Raw genomic sequence first — 22,244 nt, forward strand, 5'->3', positions numbered from 1 at the left:
GGCTGCTTGATGAAGTGCATTCTGCATTGTTATAATTGCCATAGACCATGTCTTTTTGAAAGATGCGTTTTCACTTTTCTCCTCAGTTTTTTTGATTTGATTTTTCAGATATTGGTATCTGTACTTCCAAAACACTTAATTGTTTCATGCAACATTGTCATTACATGCACACAAAAAACATACATTGTTATTTTTATGTGTTTGTGCATTTGCATTATTTATTATGTTTTAAATGTGTTTTATATCATATTTATATGTTGATACAAATATTTATGTTTGTGTGTATTTTTAATTGTCTATATTTATGTGCCACAGCCCCTGAGGCAGCTCGACAGAGCGAAACTCGGCCAGAGTCGGGCAAGTTTCAATAAAGTCCATTTTTAACCGATTCCATCCTTTCATCTTTCTGCTGTCCGCTACATTGGATCGGTTACCGGTTTGTTTTCTTGGTTCATCTCTTTCTTATGCATGTCCTGTGGTTTATGTGATATTTACATATATAGATACATGATTTTTTTTTGTTTTTTTTTAATATATTTCTTTGATTTACCTCACTTTTTTGTTTTATTAGCCCCTGAAACAGCCATGTGCAAAACCCTGCCTGATTTGGGCTCGTTTATCAAGATATATGTGCGAATAAATTATCCTCATCCTAAGGCGATTGGTCTGTCTTATTTTCTATTTGCCATTTGGCTTTTGCAGACCACCTTCCAGTCTGTTTTGAGGGACCCTCCCTAGCAGAACACCCGTACAGGTAATAATTTTGCTTTCCTTCCCTGACAGAGGAACATTGACAGTTGTGTGTTCCAGGGGATCCCTTGCCAACTTGGGATAAGAGAGAGAGATTGTGAGACCCATTGGAAAACTGTCAGTAAGATCTGTATTTATTTACATGCGAAGACCCCCATCTGCAGGCCCATGCAGAAAGGCACATTCAGCTAAATACACCTTTCTGTGTGCAATTCAATATACATTCTCTGCAGGCTACTGTTAATGCCAGTGCAGCAAAGATTTTGACATGCAGAAAGCGAGTGTTCCCTGTACGTACCCAGATCAGTCCAGACTGTGGGTTGAGCCTCCTTTCCAGCAGGTGGAGACAGACTAAAACTTGAAGGATGCCCTATATCAGGACAGAGCCTATCCTCTAACCCTTCAGTATTCGTCTGTCTCCAGCAGGTACAGCAGCTCACCCTTTGTTCTCTGCTCTAGGCTGGTCAGCCTTTTCCTTCTTCTTTTCTTACGGATCAAGCAAGATTCCTTAGGGATTTTGTGATTTGTTCTTCCTGTTTTAATAACATTGGCAGGTTAGTTAGAAAGTCTGCAGAATTTTTCTTCAGGAGACTCTGGCTCTTGCCGGGCTCAGGGGGGCTTTGCCCCTTTTGCGTTGCAAAGCCTGAGTCCGTGTACGCTTCCAGGTGTGGGGACCGAGGCTCTCGGGGTCTCGTTCCCCCCTCTGGCTGCTGAGAGGGTTTTTGAACCCGCTGCTGCGCTCAGTAAAAAAAAAAAAAAAAAAGTTTTAAACTTCAATAAGTTGCAGGTACTCACCTACCTCTAACTTATTTGCAGCAGTTGACCAGCATTTTTTCATTTTTCTGGTCATAGCAGGCCTTGAACCGGCAGCCAGACAGGCAGGAGGCAGCAGGTTTCCCTCCTGCTCTCTCTGGCCCTGCAGGCTGTCAATCATGTTTCTCTCTGCAGCCTTTTTTCTCCTCAGAGCGGCTCTATTTTTGCCGCGTGCAGGCAGCCTGCCTCTTTTCTGCCAGCCCCCATTGAATTTTTGCCGTGGGGGTTCCTTCTATGCCTCCCTGCCGGGTGGGGAAGGTCCCGTCTCGGCAGGGAAGGCAAATTTAGCCTGTGGATCCTCTCCCCAGAGCTTGGCCAGGCCGTTCTCGGGTCGGGCAGCCCGGGAACGGCGGCCATTTTGGATTTTTTATCGGCTCCGTTTTCGGAGCTCCCTGGGGCTGGGGGGCCAATTTTTTTGCAGCTACCCCCCGATTTGAGCCCCCCAGCCACCTGGTGGGCTGGGGGGCTCAAATCACCTCAAATCACCCCCTCCCACCCGGGATTTTTGGGGTCGTTTTTTCTGTGTTTTTTCCCTCCTCCTGCGTAAATTCCCTTTAGTGAGCATGCAGGAGGAGGTGGAAAGTCCCCAAATCAGTCAAATCAGTAAATTAAAATTTCCCCGCTCCGTGCCGTTGCTAGTTCGGCCGGCTGCTGAGCCCCCGGGGTCCCTTGGGGCACGGGTAGTCCCGGAGGTGCCCCCTCCCTGTCCCCCGACGGATCCTGGTACTCCCGGCTCCTATAGCCAACCCGGGTGCGTTAGCTAATCTTCCTGGTGCCGCCTCTTCTCCACGGATGTGGCCCCGGTCCTGGCGGAATCCTGGTTTTGTCAGGCGCCTTCTCCTTCCTTTCCCGCCCAAAAACTTGTGCCTGCGGTTTCGCAGGCTCCCCGGTCGGGCCGTGCCATGAACGAGCTCCCTTCTAGGTGGCATGCTTTGTTTAAAAAAAAAACCAAAAAACTCATAATCACTCCGTGGACTCCTTCTGCAGTCGCGTTTCAGGAGGGTTTTTCCGGTTTTCAAGCAGCCCCGGCCTGCCTGCTGACCACGGTTCGCGAGACTCTTTGAAGCGCACTCTGATGTTTTAGCGCCGTGGATGTGTTCCACTATTTGTTGCAGTTCCTGCTGTGCGCAGGTCTCTCATGGGGACAACGGCACGATTCCTCTGCGCCCGGGACCTCCCATGGCCAGAGGCTGCGCTTTTGACCCTTCGCCGCCTCTAGTCGGAGGCGATTGCCTTGGAGATGTCCACCGCACGGCTCCTGTAGCTGCGCCACTGGTCGGCCGCTCCGGCCTCCTCCGCCCGGTGGGGTACGTTGCCATTCAGAGGTAAGCTGTTCCTTGTCCAGGCCCTTGAGAGATTTTGGATTCTTTAGGGGACGGTAGGGGCCATCAGCTTCCGGTGGCCCGTCTGCAACCATCCTGGTCCTTTATACCCTCTAGTCCATGCTTCGGGGCCAGAGTTGGTATACCCCGCGTGGGCACGGTTCTCCTCAGGGGGGTTTGTCTTTCGTGATCACAGTTTTTTGTCGCAGCATTCTGTTGGGTGCCTTCTCTTGCGCGAGGGTTAGCCCACGCTCTCAATCCTTACGCCTGCACATACTCCGGAGTATCTTTGCCTCGTTCCTCGGTCCCCTTCTGAGGCGGTTGCCTCTCCCTCTTCTCCGCGGACTGGGTCGGGCTCCGGTCGAACCAGGGGGTCCTCGACGTTCTCAGACACGGGCACGTCTTCGCCTTCCTAGTGTTTGGCGGGATCTTTTTTCTTCTTTCCCCTGATGGTCGGTCCCTGCGACATACGGTGCAGCTAACCCCCGCCCAGCTCCTGTGTCTGGGCACGGAGGCTCCAGCCCCAGCCAACATACTTGCCGCAGGCCACTATCCTATTTGCTTTGTTCACTCTTAGACCTCACAAGAGTCCCCGGGCTCTCAGTTTCCGCTTCTCCGCAAGCACACCCTGTGAACATACTCGTGCCGTCCTCCCCCCGGGGCATCCCTCGGCTCACTCGTTTCTCTCAGTGGCATATTCCTTTTTCCGTTTCATCGTGGCTGCCATAGTCTCTTCGTGTTCGTGTCCTCCGCTGGGTCTCCGAGTTCTGGACGCTTCCCTTTGATCTCGCGTCGGAACCCTGCATCTTCAATGTTTAGGTGTTGATGGCCACAGCTCTCCGCCGGGCGGGACTCCTCGCCTACTCTTATCTAGGCCTCTGGTGTATCAGGGCCAAGGTGGAGGTTCTTTGTCGGCGGTCGGTGTATCGCGGGCTAGCTTTCTTTGCATCCCTGGGGTGGATACTGTATTTCTCTTAGAGCAATCTTCCGCCCTTCCCGGAGTTAGAGTACCTGAGACTCCGCTTCATCACCTGGGTAGGCAAGTTCTTCTTGCCTTGTGTGCGGGCCCTCAAGTTGTTTGGCCGGTCTCAGAGTCTGCCCTTGCTCCCTTCTTTGACGGCTTGTGTTTGCCTGTAAATCTCGGGCTCCTCGGCTCCTACCCTCACCCTTGTCCCTTGCTACAATACAACTGTTCTAGATAACTTTGCTGTCCCGTTGGCAGCCACTGGCAGTACAGTCTCACACAGTTCTCCCGTTCTTGGGCTCTACCATTGCCATCTCACAGGGGTGGATTCCCCCTGTTTTTTCTTTGCTACTGGGCCTACCTCTCCAAGTTCCCCAGTGGACGATAGTGCCCACGGATGCTAGTCTTTCGGGCTGAGGAGTGGTCGGCCTCTCCTAGTATGCCCAGGGGACCTGGCCAGCGTCTCTGTCTCGCTGGCACATTACGGAGTCTTGGGCAATTTCCTGGCTCTTCTGGAGTTTGTTCCTCTCATACGCGGCAAGGCGCTATGGGTCTTGCCCGACAACTCCATCACCGTGGCTTGCTTCCATCACCCAGGGGGTGCTCGCAGTCCGTGGGTGGCCCTGGACACCAGCCTTCTCTTCGTCTGGGCAAAGCGACACCTACAGTGCCCGGCGGCCTCCCACTCCACAGGCTAGGGGAATGTTCAGGTTGCTTTCTCCGTCGTCAGTCGCTGGATCCCGGGGAGTGGGAACCCTTGGCTCAACCATGGTTTCCTCATCGACAGGTGGTCCCCTCCCACCTGGGCCTCATGGCGACTCTTCTCAATACCATGGTAGATTGGTTCTTCTGCTGGAGGGACCACGGCTCAGCGGGCGTAGTTGCCTTGGTTCTCCCTCGGCCGGCGGAACATTGAAATCCCGTGGTCTCTGGTCGGGAAAGTTCTTAGACGGATAGTTCTCCACCGGTGTTCCATGGTTCTAGTAGCACCCGAGGGGCCGTTTCAGGCCTTGGCTCACAGTTCCTCTCAACCTAGCGACGGTCGGACCCCTGCGGCCATGCCATCTTCCTCGGCTCCTTAGTCAGGGCTCTGTATTTTTTTCGACCAGGCCGTTCACGCTTGTCTAGCGCCCTGCCTTCTTGAACGGCGATATCTCCGGTGTGAGGCTTTTTCGGAGTAGGCCATCTTCGCCTTCCTTCGGGCCCAGAAATGGTCAACTCCCTGGCGTACGTGCGCATCTGGAACGTGCTTGGGTTTGTTTGTGCGAAGTCAGGTTTTTCGGCGTACTCCGCACCAATCTCCTTAGTCTTTTCTTCTCTGAGGCAGTCTCTCTGAGGATCCTTCCTTCGTTCTCGGCGCGAACCAGTCTACCCCCTCGGCTCTCCTGGGTCGAGTGGCAGGTCGTTCCTGAGCGGCCACCCGTGTGTGACTTGGACTTTCAGGGGCGTCAGGCATCTACACCCACCTTCTCGCCCACTTGTCCATCGTAAACTTTTCACTCGGCGGTGCAAACCCCTCTGTATGGCTCTGTTCGACCCTCTCCGTCATGTCACCCTGCAGGCCCCTATGCTTAAGACTGTCTTCTGGTCTTCTCTCCTCTGCTCGTCAGATCCAAGCGCTGTCCTGGCGGGATCCCCTCTTTGCGAATTTCCGACTTCAGGGTAGCCCTCGTACGGGTTCTTCCTTTTTTCGTGGAGTTTCGTCTAATTTCTTTGTCCTTCGGTCGGCAGAGCTCCTTGCCTTTCTCCTGCATCTGGTGACTGTCTCCATTCTCTTGATGCCATACGGGTCTTCGTTCCCTCGCTTCCATACGAGTTCTCTTGCTCTATTTCCTGGTCCCCAATGGCTTCGTGCATCTGTCCATCTTCCTGTTCCCTGGAGTGGGTCCAATCGGGTAAGCCGGCTTCTGAGTCCACTATAGTGCGCTAGTTGCAGGAAGTGATCTCTCAGTTGTTCTTTGTCATGGCCTGGCGGTTCCCCGAGGGTCTTCCGACTCCTTCTTTGCATTCTCGAGTTCCTTCTTGGGCAAACATTCTTTTGTTCTCTCCGTGGACAATTTGCACAGTTCATACTTGGGCGTCCTTATCTCTTTTTGCTCGACACTTTCGCCTAGCTGTGTAAGCTCTGCTTCGGTTCTTTTGGGCTACCAGTGCTTCGAGTGTGACTGTCTTGATTCCACCCATTTTAGGGAAGCTTTGGTACATCCCACAGTCTGGACTGATCCGGGTACGTACAGGGAAAGGAAAATTAGTTCTTACCTGTTAATTTTCGTTCCTGTAGTACCACAGATCAGTCCAGACGCCCTTCCCTGTTTGTCTTTTTCTGTCCTCTCGAAGCTGGTTTTGTTTCTTGCAGTTCTGCAGACTCTATCTCATTTTTTGTACAAAAATACTGAGCAAAAACACCGGAAGCCTTGGTTGTTCTCATGCCAAGAATATGCAAGAGCGGGTAGTTAGGCCATGTTCCTTACATTTTTCTACAGTTGCTCCATTTGAGCTTTATGGTTACTTGCTTGATCCTACTTTGGTCTTCTTGTTTTCTGCTTTGACATACGGTATACTGAAGGGTTAGAGGATAGGCTCTGTCCTGATATAGGGCATCCTTCAAGTTTTAGTCTGTCTCCACCTGCTGGAAAGGAGGCTCAACCCACAGTCTGGACTGATCCGTGGTACTACAGGAACGAAAATTAACAGGTAAGAACTAATTTTCCTTTTCCAAATGGCAGTACTGCTTAGCGCCCTTGCAGGGAAATCCCATACCACTGAGGACATTAAGCATTATTCCCTGATGCAAAGAGACTGAGTCTGGGCAGTGGACCTTATTTTGTGCTAGAAAGTTAACCCCTGGTTACAGCTGGAGTTAAGTTTGCAGCACTATTATAAAAAGAGTCAAAAAAGTAACACAAAGATGAAAAATAGTCTAACATAGTACATGCAACTGCCCCCCTTTACCCGGATAATAACAGACTTTGAGTAAGTGGCAGCAGCCACCACTTACACAGATTGCCTATCAGGGTTCACCCTCTTCCCTAGTTAAAATAGCCATTGCACCTTTGCCAAATGCACAGTTTAAAGTGTTTTACCATTTATAAACTCTGGATGCATTAGCATATCAATAGCTTACTGCATTGGAAATTTACCCAAAATAATAGTGGCGTTATAAAATATGCAGTGAAAACCGGCACCACTTTTATTAGCACCAAGATTATTGTATCAGCCTTTTGGGACTCTTGAACCCTGGGAAAGACTGAGGAATTGAGACTCTCAGTGCAGAGGCACTGTTAGCATTGGAGGCATTTTTCTGAACAAATCCTGGCAACCTGTGAAACACTTTTAACAAAGTCCTACCAAAGAAAGGAGAGACACACACAATTGCCAATGTAAAACATATTTACATAAAATATTTTAAATAACCATATACAATATAAAATAATAAATTCAAATAACTAGAACGGGATGGGAAAAACTAGGGACCAAATCTATTTACAAGAACAGAAAAAGAGGCCAGAGCAATAAGGCGACCAGAGACTGCAGATTTAGGCACCTCGGCGAAAAATGCCCAAGCAACAAGCCAAGGCCAGCAAAATCATATCAAAGTGCCACTGGACCTTGGCTTGGCAGCAGGATTCTTCGGCTAGACCCCTGAAGGCAGCATTCATCATCCTCCGCCGTTCCTCCATCATCATCGTGGCCTGAGCAAACTGTTGCTGAGAAACAGGCTCAGCACCTGGAGTGGGTGCTTCAGATGCTGAGCCTGATTCTCCAGCCAGGCCAGCAAATGATGAAGGAAGAAGCTGAGAGTGATGGGGGCCGCCCTCGGCCAGAAAAGGCTGGCCAGTCTGGGTCTCGGCATCCCTGCTACCCTGGTCCAAAAGGGGAGAAGGCCCTACTTGGAGGGGGGGAGGGTGCTGTGGCTCGATGTATGCCTCTGTGAGAGGTTGGGCCACCACTGCTGGTGGCTCTCCTGCTGATGGATGGGGTGGAGGAGAAGCATCCTGCTCTTCCTCAGCAGTGGCAGCTGCATCAGCGAGGGCTGGGGCTGGGTCGTCGCCGGCAGCCTCCTCCATGACTACTTCCTCTTCCACTTCTTGCTCCTACTCCTCTTTCTCCTCCATTTCTTCTGGTAACATGTTATCATCTATGAAGAGAACAGCAATAGTGTGTCATGTGCTTTCATTCTGTTAGAAGGTATTGCTCTAGTTGGGAAGGTGCAGGGCAAGAGAAAAGCGAATAGGTATGAGGCTATGACATTCTATATGTGGTGCCTAACCGATAGATACATCTTTGGACATTGAGAATACCTATTTCAGCTGGATGTTGTTTGATGCTGCCTTGCATGTGCAATGGGCTGTATGCTAGACCAGTGGTTCTCAACCTTTTTTCTAACAGGACACACCTGATAGATTGTTCTCACATGTGTGACACACTGAACACATGACAATCACAAGGCTAAATGTAAATGTATACTTTGCATCCACAGGAACCCCACCCCCACCCCCGACCCTTAGCATTGTGTCTAAAGCAGAACTAGAACATTCCCCATACAACTCACCATACAAAAAAGATATTCTGGTGTTATCTCAATAACAGCAATACAAACTCCCTCTACTACCAGTCTCAATAGCCCTACTTATAAAAAGACAGCAGTTCACCACCAATGCATATCCTATTGAGAAAACACAACAAATAAGGTGAGGTATTGTACTAGCCTACATGCTAGTTAAATACCTCAACTCAGTCATACACACAAAATCGACCTTCACCAAGCATAAAAAGACTACTCTGCATGCAGTACAAAACTGGAGAAATAGAAAAAGAAATATAGTACCTGACATAGCACCAGGATCTGCAATAATGTACACAAACTAATCCATATAAAGTTACACCTGAATTAGGACATGCATTCAAATGGAACAACCCTACCTATAAAAAGGCAACGCTACAAATATTAAACCAAGCCCTAAACACCAATACACCTCCAATTCAGAAAACAGAAAAAGCCAAGTTGCTATAGATCCCCACACAGAAATAATTGTAAAACTATATAAATAAATGTTTTGAAACAGCTGATGAACAGAATAACATCTAACAATTAAAATCTCTTAAAAATTATTAAAAATTCTCTAAACACCAATAAAATATTTCAAAACAGCAGACACATCATATTATACCCAATAATTAAAATGGCAGTCAGTCAAGAAAAATGAACTTAAAAAGCCACATTTACTTACCTTCTCCAGCCTTTCTCTTACTCCTTTCCTTGCAGGCCACACCAGAAGCAGCAGTGGCTGCTGAAGCTCTGTCCTCATGGTCCTCTTCCTTAGGGATCACAACCTGACTCTCTCTCTCTCACACACACACACACACACACACACATACATAACAGTGAATATAAATAATAGAAACATATAGAAACATAGAAATGACGGCAGAAGAAGACCAAACGGCCCATCCAGTCTGCCCAGCAAGCTACGCAGTTTATCCATTTTTTTTTTTTTATCTTCCCCCCCACCTCTTTTTTTTCTCCCCCTCCCCCGTCACTATTGGCTTCCAGCACCCTCCGGCCCCAATTCCCTTCCACCCCTCCACCAATGCAGAGAGCAGTGCCGTATCCGCATCCCAATGAACATCCAGTTCAATCAGGGGTAGCAACTGCCACAATAAACGGCCACACCCCTGCCCCATACTCTTACCCACCTCTGTTTTGCTTGTTTGTTTTTTGTTTTTTGTTTTGTTTTTTTGTTTTTTGTTTTTTTGGAGATGGCAGCCCTCCAACCTTCCGCTCCGTGAAGGTGGAACACAAACCACTGGCATCCCGCTCCGTGAATGCCTCTGTGGCTACTGCCGCTCCGTGCAGTATTTTGCTGCCTGAAGGTGGAACAACTACTTGCCACTGGCATCCCGCTCCGTGAATGCCTCTGTGGCTACTGCCGCTCCGTGCAGTGTTTTACCACCTCCTCTATATTTATGCCCACTAGACTTGATGGATCCACAGTGTTTATCCCACGCCCCTTTGAAGTCTTTCACAGTTTTAGACTTCACCACTTCCTCCGGAAGGGCATTCCAGGCATCCACCACCCTTTCCGTGAAGAAATACTTCCTGACATTGGTTCTTAGTCTTCCTCCCTGGAGCCTCAGCTCGTGACCTCTGGTTCTGCTGATTTTTTTCCGTCTGAAAAGGTTTGTCGTTGTCTTTGGATCATTAAAGTTTTTCAAGTATCTGAAAGTCTGAATCATATCACCCCTGCTCCTCCTTTCCTCCAGGGTGTACATATTTAGATTCTTCAATCTCTCCTCGTACGTCATCCGATGAAGATCCTCCACCTTCTTGGTTGCCCTTCTCTGTACCGCTTCCATCTTGTCTTTGTTTCTTTGTAGATACGGTCTCCAGAACTGAACACAGTACTCCAGGTGAGGCCTCACCAAGGACCTGTACAAGGGAATAATCACTTCCCTTTTCTTACTCGATATTCCTCTCTCTATGCAGCCCAGCATTCTTCTGGCTTTTGCTATCGCCTTGTCACATTGTTTCGCAGACTTCATATCATTAGACACTATCACCCCAAGGTCCCTCTCCTGCTCCGTGCACATCAGCCTTTCCCCCCCCCATCGAATACAGTTCATTTGGATTTCCACTCCCCATATGCATGACTTTGCACTTCTTGGCATTGAATCTCAGCTGCCATATCTTCGACCACTCTTCCAGTTTCCTTAAATCCCGTCTCATTCTCTCCACTCCTTCCGGCGTGTCCACTCTGTTGCAGATCTTAGTGTCATCCGCAAAAAGACAAACCTTACCTTCTATCCCGTCCGCAATGTCGCTCACAAAGATATTGAACAGGACCGGTCCCAAAACCGATCCTTGCGGTACACCACTTAAAACCGCTCTCTCTTCAGAGAAAGTTCCGTTTACCATCACACATTGTCTTCTGTCCGTCAACCAATTTGCAATCCAGGTCACCACCTCGGCCCTCACTCCTAAGCTTCTCGTTTTATTCACCAGTCTCCTGTGCGGAACCGTATCAAAAGCTTTGCTGAAATCCAAGTAGATGACATCGAGCGCTCTTCCTTGATCCAATTCTTTGGTTACCCAGTCAAAAAAGTCAATCAGATTTGTCTGACAGGATCTTCCCCTGGTGAATCCATGTTGCCTCTGGTCCATTAATTCTCCTGACTGTAGATAGTTCACTATTCTCTCTTTCAGCAGTGACTCCATTACTTTTCCCACCACCGAAGTGAGGCTAACCGAGTTTTATTATAATAATTTTTCATAAATATTAAACATAAAATATGGAAATAAGAAATGTTTTTAGTTGTATTTTTCAGATTTGTCATGGATGGATAAATTAAAAATTGTTCAAATATGTTTATGAAATAATGTTATAGAAGTGCAATATTTAGATAATTAGAATGGTGTAATTATTGTTCAATCAAAAATTTGGGGTTTGATTTTAATGTGGATATCCCCTGAAGAAGATAACCATGGATCGTTGAAACTAGGGTCCTAGCAGGGATATAATTGGGATTATTTTTATAGGGAAGTGTGGATATATTTTTGTAATGAATGTTTAAATTGGATATGGTAACTTTTTGGAATAAAATTTATTGTAGAAATGTGGGGTACCATTTATTTATAATTGATGGAGTTAAGATGTGCTACACTCAAGGGCACATTGAAAAAAAAGAAAAATCCTGCTTTCTTTGATTTCTCCTAATAGTATCGTAGCAATGCTAAGTAGGATGAACCAAATAAAGCAGTGATTTATTTTTTTAAAAAGTCTTTGAAAAAAAATCTGGACGTCCAATACATATGCACAAGATATACGGTCCAGGCCATGCATCTTGTGCTTGTATATGCTGATAGCGGGAGAAAACAGACGACCAACCCACTTGACAGCCACCTCTCCTGTGTGCTTGATGCCTCGGAAGTGCTAGGGACATACATTTGTCCCTAGCGCCTCCTTTTTAGCACGACCCCTCATTTAAACATTCAATCGCATGCCCAGAAGAGGTGGCTGGGTGCACATTAGGAAAGCAGGCGGTGTCATTAAAAAAATCATTTATGATCCAAACAAAAATAACCTCCCAGCCAAATCTCAGCTGTGGGAGGACCTAGTTGTTAAACATCTCCATCAAGCAACTGTTAGTTTCCTTTTTCTTTCAATGTAGAAAGAAATGATATGCAGTACTTCATCTTTCATTATATTTATTAGAGATAAAATTCTACATGGCTATGGCATAGTTGCTCTATTCATCTGCTCTTCCCTTAACACCCCCCTTCCCCCCCCCCCCCCCCGAGGCTCATCCCTAATATATTTCATTAACAAGCATGTAACCAATCAATGCTTTATTCCCTGATGACAAGCATTCTTTTCTTACATCACATCATTATTCTTATTGAAACACATAATTTATCCAATCGCAGACCTAATTTAGGGTCTGCTACCAATCATTTAACCAAGTCCGAATAATTAAACGTCGCCCATTTTGCATACATACTAGGTGTCATCAATTTTATCATGCTAGGTATCAGTTGTAAGGTCTGTTGCAACATTGCACAATCCATCCTTCAAATCAGCATGTAGCCTGTTACATATTTTGACTACAAGATGTTCAAAACATATTTTAACATTACATTCACTACCTGAGATAATAGCTAAGCTCTACAAAATATAAAATGTTTCTTTTTCTTATAAATCCACTGTGCTTCTCTATATAGTCAATCCATCAAATATAGAGACCTTTAAGAACCCAGAAAAAGGTATTTTTTTAACTCAAATTCCACAGCAGTCAACACTGATGAGCGCCCGTTTTCCACGCACATTTATTGATTCAGCCTGTTTTTGTGTTGGTCTCTTTCAAGACAAACATTTCCTGCCTTCTGTGGGCTTGAGGGGCCCATGTCAGTACCTGTGACAAAGTGCTTATCATATATGCTTCTCACAGATGTCTGTCATGCTGGTAGGCATACCTAATCTTCTGTACATACTTTGCACTCTTACTCCCTCATTATCACGTAGAGACCAGGCAGCCAGAGACATCTCTGATGTTGGATTACGGATATGCCAGTTTGTCCCCAAAATAGGGCCAACACATATGTGTGACTGTGTGCATCTAGGAGCGTGACATGCTGTGTTAGCCTTGGTCTACATTTGTGTCTGTGGGAGATGTTTTCCTCGTAGTTCCCTCATTTCCACACCTATGCATACCCCAGAACAGGCAGTATGTGTGCATCCATTTTGCACAGACTGTCTTTTGACACAAGTGATCTTGTGCTTCCACAGGGGACTCAGAGATATGATTGTATTGTTGAATGAGAAAATGGGCTCATGCTTTCTCAAAGACCATTCCACCTATAGCTCACACTGTTTATTCCTTGTGTTGGGGAGGGGGGATATGAAACTTGACAGCATCAGTCCTCAGATATAGTGTGTCACATTCTACCCCCTGAATCCTGATGCTCTTCAACTTAGTATTTGGAGTGGGCCTAATTGGCTTGTTATTTTGGGGTGTGAATGGTTCCAAGAGCTTCGACTGCCAGAGAGGGGTTTGCTGTTTTCGGGGGGCGGTTGCTTGAGACCTGCTAGCACTCATATTAGAGGTTCCATTTTTCCAGACCGTGGCCTAATTAACCTCCTCTCTGTAGAAGAGATACTGGTTAATCCACATAGAAACTGCCACACTATGCCATATCTTTTGCGCTTTACTCTTCCAGATATATATGCTGGTAGCTTACAGCTACAAAGATGCTGTCATATATAACTTGATATATTTTGTGTTCATACTTAGAAATGATGACAATTCTGCAATTGATTTTAAAGGATATGGTTAGCAGCCGATTTTCCCACCATCAACCTGCACATTTTGCACCTCTGGTTGCTCTAACACCATATCAGTAGCTGTGTGACAACTGAGGAGTGATGGAGTTATGAGTAGTGTAGGTTAGACCAACCCCACAGCTCAAGAGCAGACAGCTGGGAGGCCTGCTTTTGTTTGGGAGCAAGCAGACCTCCACACACTGGCTACCTCCATTGTACTAGCCTGGCATGTGGCTATTTAGCTAACAGGTATTATACAGATCCACATGCCAGGCCAGTATATGGGAGGCAGCAGACTTGTAGGAGGCAAGCAAAAGCATGCCTCCTACAAGTCTGCTCTTGAGGTGTGGAGTTGGTCTAACCTATGCAACTCCATTACTCCTTTTCAGTTGTCACACAGCTCTGACACAATGTTAGAGCAGCCAGCAAGTAGAGGACATTTTGTTTAGTGTGGAACCTAAAAAGTATTTTGTCCAGATTGCCTTTTAGGTGGAGTGAGGATCCAAGTAAGGGTCCCAATGTAAAGTCTTGTGGGGTGATTAGTGTACCTTGCCCTTAACACCATACAGGCTTTTACATTTATACTATTTATTCTCTGTCCTGGACACCTACAGCTGCACATTTCTGCTTCCTAGAGATAAAATACACATACATGCCCATGTGCCCAATAGTTAGCTAAGAGTATGCTCTCTGGAGAAGGAATTGGAGCCAATACCGAATCTCCACAGTAAGGCGCTCCTGTTTATCTCTTGCTATATTCCTTCAGAGCATACAATCAGCTTTTGGTTGTATGCTATAGGTAATATGGTCTTGCCTGCAAGAAAAGTGCATACTTTGAATGGTCACTGGCACTCTAGCAAGCAATGTCATGTGGATCCCAAATCTTTCACCTAGTGAATCCTTAAGAGAAAAAACACACAAAAACAGACAAGCAGAAAGTATTCTTTCAAACCTGTGACCACTTTATTACATAACAAATGTCAACAAATTGAAAGCAAGGCAACATCTTTGGTAATCACATTCTGCATGGTCAAGATATGTAAATACACATGACATTTTATCTGAAATGAACAGCACATTGAGTTTAGACCTCTGCATAAATTGTTACAAATGGCAATATTACATATACAGTATTAGCATCAGCAAAGAACATAGGAAGCGTAAGTGGCACTCCAATAGTTACAGTTCAGCTCTAATGTTAGAGCTGATAGCAGCACAACTATGATGTAAACCAAAAGGCTTCCAGAGCGAATTCAGAGGGGGACAGCCTAAGAGCCAAGGCAGCAGAGTTCAAGTGAAGGCCCCAGACAGTCCATGTTGAAAGAATGCACTCAAGGAGAGAACAGCCTAAGGGCCAAGGCAATAAAGGATAATAGGAGGTAGCAGGATCAGGACTGGAGAGCACAGTATGGAGGCCAAGGACCAGATGAAGACACTTCAGCATGGAGGCAGGAGCACCAGGAGAAAACCCAGCAGCATGGAGGCAGGAGTCCCAGGAGAAGACACACAGCATGGAGGCAGGAGCCCCAGGTGAAGACATGCAGCATGGAAGTAGAAGCCCTAGGAGAAGACATAGAAGCATGGAGGTAGCAGCAGCATGAGATGCGATGAGACACAGCAGCATGGAGGCAGCAGCAGGATGAGATGAGATGACACAGTAGTATGGAGGCAGCAGCAGGATGAACTGAAATGAGATGAGACACCAGCATGGAGGCAGCAGCGGGATGAGCTGAAATGAGATGAGACACCAGCATGGAGGCAGCAGCAGGATGAGCTGAAATGAGATGAGACACCAGCATGGAGGCAGCAGCAGGATGAGATGAGATGATATGAAATGAGATGAGACAGATACCAACATCAGGAGCAGGAGATGAGACATGATGCAAAGAGGCAGCAGCTAGACCATGACTGGAGACCACATCAAGGAGTCTGGAGTAAGGGCAGAGCATCGAGGAGGGCTTTAGAACTAGGTAGCAGGACAACAGTGGCAGACAGTAGACCATCCCCTTCAGCAAGCCAGATGTAGGATTTGAGGACAGGCACAGCAGACTTCTTCTATCTAGCCAGCACAGGAACTCTGTAGTTAGGACGGGCCCTGCAGTCTTCTTCCATCTTGCCGGCACAATAACTCTGTAGTGAGGATGGGCTCAGCAGGGTTCTTTCATCCAGCTGGCACAGGAACTCTAGTGAGGATGGGCCTAGTAGTCTTCTTCCATCTAGCCCACATACAATCTCTATAGTGAGGATGGGCCAAGAAGTCTTCTTTCATCTAGTTGGCACAGGAACTCTCTCCAGAGGCCTGGCCAGGTCTCTCCAGAGGCCTGGCCAAGTCTTATTTCTATGTGTTACAGGGCATCAGTTGTGAACATTCGTGGCCCTTTACCACACCATGGCTTGCCATTTGGGGAATGGCATGTCTTTGGGGGCCTACCCTTGAGTCATCCGTCAGGCTGGGAACTGCTATGTGGTGTAGAGTCTTGGGATGCTGGGGAAGGCATTGGTGGAGGCTCTGGCATTCTTTGCAGAATCTGGATGAGGACGCTGGTAAGGTTATTTATAGACATTGCCACTGTGGTAAGCACTTGTGGGTGGGCTTCCATCTGGTCACGCTTGACCTGGGTCTGCCCATTGACAGCCCTCCTGAGGCACACTAGTTCTGCCCCGAATATGGTGCAGGTGGACACCATTGCTCCTTTCCAGCCCTTCCAGCTGCCTGTGCATTGAGTCCTCACTTGGTGCTGGTGGTGGTGATGGAGCTGGTGCTGTGTTGGTCATGGGCGGAGTGGAACTTTGCGCCTCTAGAAGTGGCATTAGGGGGCTGGTGGGCTGCTCCGACTCAGTGCGAGCTGGATCGTGCTAGCCATGTGGTATGCTGGAGCAAGGTTATGCTGCCTTTATTGTGTGCCACTGCAGGCTTGGTTCCTCCATGAAGCTGGAAAGATTTAGGCTTATATTGAGTGGGCTTGCTGAGTCAAGGGCTTACAGGATCTGGCTATTCTCAGGAAGCTCCTGCTGCTGATCCTCCTCCTCACTGAATTGTGTCTGAGCATCCATAAGCAAGGGGGCATGGAAAAGTACTGCTGTACAGCTGACCCTGGCTCTTCACTGCTGGTCCTTGGGGCAGCACAGGTGGAACCGGCAGAGTCCTGGGTGAGAGCTTTGGAAACAAAAAAAGACATAAGTACCAAAGCCTAGAGGTACACACATGGACTGTTTGGCATAAGATGCACACATCCATGTCAATCAATGTGAGCATCTTATGTGAAATGATGTGCACAACTGTAACAGCCTTGGCATTTACAGGTGAGGGGAAATTACCAGCTTCAGCTTGCGTGGTGTCCAGCTGCTCAGCCATGCCCTCAAACACATCTGGTCCCAGCTGTTGCATGAGGCAGTCCTCCATGGGCTTCAACAAAGTCGGACAAGGGGCTCCTCCACCGGTCTGCTGGATGTATCCACTGCAGTTCGTCACCTTGGTCTTTAACTGGGCCTTTATGTCCCGGTATCTGTGGGCCACCTGCTCCCCATTACACCTCATGCCATTGTGCCGTGAGATTGCATGGGTGATGGTACACCAAATCTGGCCCTTGGCTGCCTTCAAGGGCTTGGCCGCACGTTGCCAAACAGCATGGTATAATTTTCCAGGACCCCAACAATGATCATTTTATTGTCCTCTGGGCTGAACTTCAAAGCCCTGAGAAAAACGCATCCTGCTACCTGGCTGCCTGAAGGGGATGCCACTCCTGTTTTTGGAGAGGTATCCTCCCTTTCCTCACTCTCGTTCCCAGTCCTCTCTGCCCTCTTCCTCCCCCTCCTGCACCTGCCCTATTGTCTCCCGTCCCCTCTTCCTCTCTGTCTATCCCTAGCCTGTTGTCTTCCTCCTACCAGACTTTGCTGCCTAACCCTTTCCCCCTCCTGCCTCCTCCTATCTCTTCCACCTCCTTATCTCTACTCCAGTTCTTCCTCCTTCCCCTAGCACTCCTGCCCTCGTCCTCCCTCCTCCTCTCCTTCACGCCTCTCCTCTCCCCCCTCCTCCTCTCCTTCATGCCTCTCCTCTCTCCCCCTGCCTCACTCCATTCTCTCCACTCCTGAACACCTCCATGTCTCACCACTCCTCCTCCTCCTGACCAACACGCCTCACCACTCCTTCTCTGCCTCACCACCATGCCTCACTACTCTTCCTCCTCCTCACCACCACATGCTTCCTCCACTTCATCATGCCTCACCACTTCTCCTCTGCCTCATCACTCCTCCTCTCCTCCATGACTCACCACTCCTCGCCTCTCCTCCTCCTCACTCCTCCTCCGCCTCACCCAAACACAAAGACAGACAGGACAAACTAACAAAAATTTCACACACACAGAGCAAGACAATACACCAAGGGAAAGGGAAACCAAAGAGAAACAAGTCACAGGACACCGTACTTGGAAATCGTTAACTACCTCCAACTACCAACTACACCAACTTACCTCCTCTCCTCTCCTCTCTCTAAACACCTGACACCCTTAAAGAGGCAGCTACAGAAAGCTGGTATATATAAACTAGAAAAATAATGCACCATGCACTAATCTATGCATGCTGTGAAAAATGACGAGCAATGTGCTGTTGCAATATGCAACGCTTAAATTGCCTATGCAATGCGGTAGCCAGGAAATTAGTTTAACCACGCCCTTTTTTTATCGTGAGTGCTATTTCTGCTCTATTTATTGAAATTTGATGAATCTAGGCCTAAGAGAGAACCTGATATCAGTGAGCCATGGATCACTACCAGCATAACACTTTTCAAGGTCTAAGCCTAAGTGGCATTAGAACATAAGAACATAAGAAATTGCCATGCTGGGTCAGACCAAGGGTCCATCAAGCCCAGCATCCTGTGTCCAATAGAGGCCAAACCAGGCCACAAGAACCTGGCAAGTACCAAGAAGATCCCATGCTACTGATGTAATTAATAGCAGTGGCTATTACCTAAGTAAACTTGAATAATAGCAGTTAATGGACTTCTCCTCCAAGAACTTATCCAAACCTTTTTTGAACCTAGCTACACTAACTGCACTAACCACATCCTCTGGCAACAAATTCCAGAGCTTAATTGTGCGTTGAGGGATAGACTTTACAAATTTGCGCACACGCGTACTTTTGTTCGCGCACCAGGCGCAAACAAGAGTACGTGGGATTTTAATAGATCCGTGTGTATCTGTTTAAATCCGGGATCAGCGCGCGCAAGGCTGTGCAAAATCGGCAGCCTGCACGCACCAAGCCGCGCAACCTGCCTCGGTTCCCCCCATACCTTCCCCTCCCTATCTAAACACCCCCCTACTTTTCTTGCACAAGTTACACCTGCCCGTAATCCACGAAATATTGGGGTTACACGCGATTCCCAGGCCCAGGAGCCGTTTCGGAGGCCTCGGTCACATCCCTGAAACGCCCTCAGGCCGGATCCACGCCTGCGGCCCCGCCCCCAAATGACGCGCCGCCGTGACATGCCCCCCTCCCAGGAAATCCCAGGGACTTACGCGCGTCCCGGGGCTTGCGCGTGCCGCTGAACCTACTCAACATAGGCTCGGCGCGCGCAGGGGGAACACGCATACCCCTTTGAAAATCTGGTCCTGAGTGAAAAAGAATTTCCTCTGATTAGTCTTAAATGTGCTACTTGCTAACTTCATGGAATGCCCTCTGGTCCTTCTATTATCCGAAAGTGTAAATAACCTCTTCATCTACTTGTTGAAAACCTCTCATGATCTTAAAGACCTCTATCATATCCCCCTTCAGCCGTCTCTTTTCCAAGCTGAACAGCCCTAACCTCTTCAGCCTTTCCTCATGGGGGAACTGTTCCATTCCCTTTATCATTCTGGTTGCCCTTCTCTGTACCTTCTCCATCGCAACTATATCTTTTTTGAGATGCGACGACCAGAATTGTACACAGTATTCAAGGTGCGGTCTCACCATGGAGTGATATAGAGGCATTATGACATTTTCCATTCTATTAACCATTCCCTTCCTAATAATTCCTAACATTATGTTTGCTTTTTTGACTGCTGCAGTACACTGAGCCAATGATTTCAAAGTATTATCCACTATGATGCCTAGATCTTTTTCCTGGGTAGTAGCTCCTAATATGGAACCTAAAATCATGTAACTACAGCAAGGGTTATTTTTCCCTATATGCAACACCTTGCACTTGTCCTCATTAAATTTCATCTGCCATTTGGATGCCCAATCTTCCAGTCTCGCAAGGTCCTCCTGTAATGTATCACAATCCGCTTCTGATTTAACTACTCTGAATAATTTTGTATCATCCACAAATGTGATAACCTTGCTTGTCGTATTCCTTTCCAGATCATTTATAGATATATTGAAAAGCACCGGTCCAAGTACAGATCCCTGAGGCACTCCACTGTTTACCCTTTTCCACTGAGAAAATTGACCATTTAATCCTACTCTCTGTTTCCTGTCTTTTAACCAGTTTGTAATCCACGAAAGGACATCGCCTCTTATCCCATGACTTTTTAATTTTCGTAGAAGCCTCTCATGAGGGACTTTGTCAAACGCCTTCTGAAAATCCAAATACACTACATCTACCGGTTCACCTTTATCCACATGTTTATTAACCCCTTCAAAAAAATGAAGCAGGTTTGTTAGGCAAGACTTCCCTTGGGTAAATCCGTGTTGACTGTGTTCCATTAAATCATGTCTTTCTATATGCTGGTTTCCCTCTGCTCAGCCCGCTTACCTTGTCCTTGGACCCTCGAGGATCGTTTTCTTCATTGGAATTGCTGCCATATTCATTGACGATACGCGAAACAGCTGAACTTAATTTTGAGATTTCTCTTCCGCGTTTTGACGTCATCAGGAGGTGCCCAGACTAACGCCCAAAAAACCGGCGTTTAGACGGTGCGTCGCCGTCGGCATGTCGCCAAAGCCGCGCGCCTAAGGGGCGCGGGCTTTGTCGGGCTTCGTCGGAGTTCGTAGGATTTGTGGGGAATCTTAACTTTGGATACAAACTTAACAAGGAATAGTACCAGCAGTCACCACGGAACCGGACTGGACTTAGTGTGTCTCCAAGGAGCCTACCATCATTTGAGGTACAATTTTTTCTTTGATAAAGCTGGCTAATCTTCCTCTTGGGTATGCCCCATACTAAGAGGAAGGGGAAAGTGACAACCTCAACACCGGTTGTGAGTAATAACCAGCCGCGAATTCAGGACATCTTTGGTAAAGCCGTAAACTTAACACCAGGTGTAGAAGTCGCTGGAGTCGAAGCCCAGGAGCAGGGCCAAAACTCCCAGACTTGTGAAATATCTTTAAGCCCTGGTGCTCCCTCAACCCCAGATCCACCAACGGGGAAAGGAGGAGGACAATATACATTTTCTGATACTAATTTGAAATTGGCCCTGTTAACATCTCCTGAGGATAGAGGAGTAGTGGGGTTAGAATACCCACCACAGAATCTAGAATCTCATGTTATTATGGACCAGAAAGTGGAACTTAGTACTATGCCTGACTCTAAAGGAAAAGAGTTGGAAGGAGTACAAGGGAACGCATTGTCTGGTATACCTATTATACTTCCTTCTAACTTTACTCTGGAAGGGATTGATAAAATGGTTTATTTAATGCAAAAGTCTATAAATGATTTGTCAAAAATGGTTCAAGAAAGTTTGAATAATAGCAAGATCTCACAACTTAGAACAGAAAAATTAGAAGAGAAAGTTGTTAATATAGGTCAGAGAGTTGAAGAGGTAGAGAAAGTTCAGTTGAATTTGATTAAATCTGAAAAGATGCAATCAAATAAAATTGAACAATTAGAAAATCAAATTAGAAGACCTAATTTACGTGTCTTAAATTTTCCTAGGACCCATTTGTTGTCACCTAGAGAGCTTTTCAAGAGTTATCTTGTAAAAGTATTGAAAATATCGGAAGGATCGTTACCTATAATAACTAGGATATATTATATTTCCCAAAAAATTCAAAGTAATGATCTACCAACACAGGGACCTGGTGAACAGAAAGATGATACTGATTTATCTGAACTCCTTGAAAAATCATCCGACATGGAAATTAAATTGCGTGCTACTTTGCTAGTACAATTTGCTGACCTTACTCAGAGAGACACTATTCTTAAATTATATTTCAAAAATCAAGATTCTAAATTTCATGGTTTTCCAATCAGGATATTTCCTGATTGTTTCTCTTAATACGCAAATAAGAAGAAAGGAATTCTTAACTATGAAAGAAAGGGTTATCCAGAGAGGAGCCAAATTCTTATTGCGTTTCCCATGTAAATGTGTTATTATATACCAGAACGCAAGATACGTATTTAGTTATCCAGAACAATTGCGTTCATATCTTGACTCCTAAATTTTCACCTCTTAGGGGAGAATGTAAATGTTTAGATACGGTTGATACACAATTCTTAGTATTTCATAATGTCATGAATATATTGCTCCTTTATTTCTTTACAGTTAGGTTCTGTAATTACTGTTATAGAATATTTTCTTAGGTAACACAAATGAAAACGCAGTCATTTTTATGTTATTCATTCTTTGTGTAGTTTAGACGTTATGTGCGCATAGATTGTGT

This window comes from Rhinatrema bivittatum, chromosome 1 (genome assembly GCF_901001135.1).
Source record: "Rhinatrema bivittatum chromosome 1, aRhiBiv1.1, whole genome shotgun sequence".
NCBI lineage: Eukaryota > Metazoa > Chordata > Amphibia > Gymnophiona > Rhinatrematidae > Rhinatrema > Rhinatrema bivittatum.